At 24.8% G+C, this 4,257-nt stretch overlaps 1 long non-coding RNA gene across 1 annotated transcript; it reads right to left on the minus strand.

Annotated features, from left to right (window-relative positions):
* Positions 1 to 2,574: 2,574 nt before the first annotated feature.
* Positions 2,575 to 3,226, minus strand: LOC133034630 (uncharacterized). The gene is made up of 2 exons (XR_009686027.1): positions 2,835 to 3,226; positions 2,575 to 2,713 (listed from the first exon to the last, which is right to left on the minus strand). It is a non-coding gene; the product is annotated as an uncharacterized LOC133034630 (long non-coding RNA).
* Positions 3,227 to 4,257: the final 1,031 nt, after the last annotated feature.

Raw genomic sequence — 4,257 nt, forward strand, 5'->3', positions numbered from 1 at the left:
GATGGGTTGGGTCCGATGGTCACGTTGGGTTGGGTCCGATGGTCCGATTCGTTGAGGTCCGATTGGACCGATAGGGTCCGATGGCTACCATATTGGGCCAATCGGACCCGAGGGTTTTTTTTTTTCTGTCGTACGCGGTGGAGATCGTCGAGTCGTAGGCGGTGGTGAGGGGGTGACGACGCGGTGGTTGTGTGAGGTGGCTGGGGTTCGGGCGAAGGCGGAGTCGCTTGTGTGAGGCGGCTGGGCTGGGATCAGGCATGAAGGAAAAATGGGACCGAGAGAGAGTTTGAGTGGAAGAGAAAGAAAGGGATTGGGATTTTTGACAAGGCTATTTTGGTATTTTTTTGAAAATTTGTCCTATTTTAAAAATTACCTACACTAAGTGTTCTCCAAACCAATTTTGTATTAAAAAATGCATAATAATTCAAATTTCCCTTATAGAATTAAAAAGAGGACTTAGCAAATAGTAATAAACCTCCCTAATTTCTCCCCATCGAAGACTTTGGTTAACTAGAAAATATCACATTTTTGCTTCAATTAAACTTCACATAGATGTTAAGTCCATTAACTATACATTACTAACTATATGGGCTGCTAAAACGACAAATAATGTATCAACCCATATTTTTAACAACACGATTAAATAATTAACATGTAAACCTAAAATAAAAATTTTACACTATTCAGTCAATAAAATAAAAATCTCAAAAATAAAATATCATAAAAAAGACAACAATCCAATGGTTGGATGCATTATCAAGGACGGGACAGAAAATTTCTGTGACAGGGATAGATTTTTTTTAAGGCGAGCAATTTAATAAATCTAAAAAAATTACAAAAATATTATTGATAAATTAAAATAGGAAATTTTTTGGGCAGCTTGGGACTCAAATACCTCTATCGCAGTGGATATTAACCCAAACCCTAATCCGAGTCAAATTAATCCAAACCCTAGTTTGAACCTCACCCAAATAACGCAACACGTTGTGCTTAACCTTTTTTTTTTTTTGAACCATGGAAATCATTTATTCATTAACTTTCAGTAAGTACAATAGATTTAAGAGCAGCCGAAGCATTAAGCTCAGTAAAATTATAATCTGACATAACACAAGATTCTCGAGCAAAAGAATACAAAAGGTTCAACATGTATCGTTTTATTATAAACTAGGCAACGTATCCGCGCTTCGCGCGGTCTTTTAATAATTGAAAGCATCATTTTATTCTATTATTTTCTATTTATTGCCTCATATATTTTTTTTTCTCTTTTTGCTTCTAATTAATTTTACTTTTTTGTAAATCATGTATTCTGCCTAGATTTTTTATTTTTTATACTAATGTCCTCTTGCAAAATAGAAGTACAACGATATGCCTTAAATTTTAATAGATATTGATTTGAAATTGATATAATGCTCTATATGTAATTTAAAGTTAAATAATATCATATTTATTAGAGTCAATAAAAATTTTATTATATTAATTAATAATAGTCACTAATGCCACACACCAAACTATTAGCTACAATTTTTATTTTCTAGAAATAAAAATAACAATAAAAAAGAGACTGAGATAAAAAAAGAAAAAATTTTAAGGGTTTATTCTTAGCATATAGTTAGGGCTTTTTGAAGAGTGTTTTTTTTAACCTCACATTTAAAAATTAAAATACATATATTTTATACGTGTACACTTATATTAATTTCAAGTTAAAGTTGAAAAGATAAATGATGTTTACTAAGATTCTCAGTTATATTACCAAGAAATAGTATTAGATTAATAAATAATAAGGTTAATTTTTTCTTTTGAATAAAATTAATAAAATAAAGTAAATGTAAAAATTTAAATTTATCACCTTTATTTGTAGAACCAATTTTATCTTTCTTTCTCTATATAAATATTATAGTTTATATTTTAATTTAATTTATTTGTTGCCTAATTCATTATATTGTGGCTTTGGTTAAGTGTTGAAATAAAATTATTCCTACTAATTATCAAAAGAAAAAAGCTAAAAATTTTAAAAATTTGAGAAAAATAAAATTAGGAGAAAACTGTCACATGACATCTCAAAAATTCTGCTATGTAAAGAGAGAAATACAATGTTTCCTTTAAAATAATTTTTTTTAAAAAAGAATTGAAATAATAATACAATAAAATTCACAATTCTCTTCAACAATGAGCATATATACAAATAGTTGATTGAAAAGTATATCATAAATTTCCTTACTGTTTATGTAAGTGATGAATATTAGATAAACTATGTTTTTTGGGGTAGAGCTCTCTAGAGAGGACTTTTATCCTCTCTAAAGAACTCAATGGTTGTAGTGAGAAGCTTAATCCTCCACTTAGCAAAAAAATAGTAATTTAAAAATTAAATGTTGAAAAAATTTAAGTAAATAGAAGTGATTTTATGTATATAACTTACATATGCGTAAATCATAGCATAAAATTAGAAACCTTACAAATTCATGGTATACATATATATATTTATATAATAAATACATTTGTAAGAAAAAATGGCAATAAAACAATTTGAAAATTTAAAATTTCATTTTCACAAAAAAAAAAAAAAAAAAGAAGAAGAAGAAGAAGAAAAAGAGATTAAAATTTGAAGAAACAAATACATGAGAGATGAGATTTACTTTAATTTAACCAAAATTACCATATTAATTTTCTTGGAGGAACTCATAGCAACTTTCATCTACAAACTTAACAAATATATCTGCAAAGAGAAAAGTGAGAGTTAGTAAAATTAACTTCTATTTTTTGAAACATGACACAAAGTGAGAAGTTCGATTATGAAAATGTACAAAGTTAATAAATAAAAATTACTTTTCACTCACATAGAAAAAAATTGTAGAAATAATTGTGATCATCATTATATCTATCAACGATCAACAATTGGTTGTGTTTCTCTAAATAGAGAGAAGTAAAAAATCTTCCAAACTGAAATGTAGCTCCAACAAAAAAAAATTATTAAAGAATATTTTAAAAACAAAGAAATAAAACTACAAACAATAATAGTGATTTTATATGAAGTATTGATATTTTGTTTCTTTTTGCAATATGCTAATAGCATAAGAATGTTCTTTAAATATAGATGAAGCATGGCTATAGAATTCAAAAGACACTTATATAATAAATGAAATATATTTATTGAATTTACTTCATTATTAACTACTAAGTGAGTTTTGTTTAGGGAGAATTTTAAGAGTTAGCTTTGTATTGTATTAGTGATATATTATTGATTATATATATTAACAATTTTACAATTACATGCATATATTAATCATAACAATAAAAATAATACTAAAATAATAATAACAATAAATAAAACGTAAAATATATTTATATACATAATGAGGAAGAGAAATATAAAATATTACAATTATAATTAATGTTAAACATTATAGAAATCAATTCCATGATAGATATCAATTAATATGAAAAAAGAGACTTACTATATTCTACAAGAATGTTACTGTTGATTACAATAGTGAATAGTGTATTTTTAATTTTAGAGATTATGATTAAAATTAATGATTAAAGTTAAGTTACATTGTATTAATAATGTATAGATATATAATTAAATTAAATAATGTAAAAAACTATAAAATAAAAAGTGGCTTATTCTATTCTATCATGTTAATGTTAATGTTAATTATAATGATAAATAATGTTTTTAATATGAGAGGTTATGGAGTTTATATTAAATTCAATTACATTTTATTATATTTATGTATAGATAGATAGAGTATGATAAAAGTAAATAATATAAATAATATTGTGAAAAAATTACAAAATTGAAAGATTAAAATCCTAGAAGTAGAAGATGCCACGTCACTTTTTCAAAGTTTTCTTTTATATATAGATAGCTATATTGATTGATGTTGATTATTAATTATTTATATTTTATAGAAAGAGTGTTGATTTATTATTTTGTTTTTTTATTAATTAAAAATTAAAAATAAATAATTAAAAAAGTTAAAAAAAAAAGAAACAAAAATAAAGAATATCTATATAGACATTAGTGTGAAATTATCAATAATATATAATTGATAAAAAAAAATAATATCTACATAATTAATGATAGGTGGTCTTTTCAAATAACACATATAATTAAGAATAAAATACATAATAATTAAAGGGCCAATAGTATTAAGGCTAGACATCAATTTGAAATGAATTAATTACTTCAAACTAAAAATATAAGTATTAAAAAAATAGAAATTGAAAAAAATAGAGAATAGAGAATAGAAGAAGATT

The sequence above is a fragment of the Cannabis sativa genome, chromosome 2 (genome assembly GCF_029168945.1).
Source record: "Cannabis sativa cultivar Pink pepper isolate KNU-18-1 chromosome 2, ASM2916894v1, whole genome shotgun sequence".
In the NCBI taxonomy this organism is placed as follows: Eukaryota; Viridiplantae; Streptophyta; class Magnoliopsida; order Rosales; family Cannabaceae; genus Cannabis; species Cannabis sativa.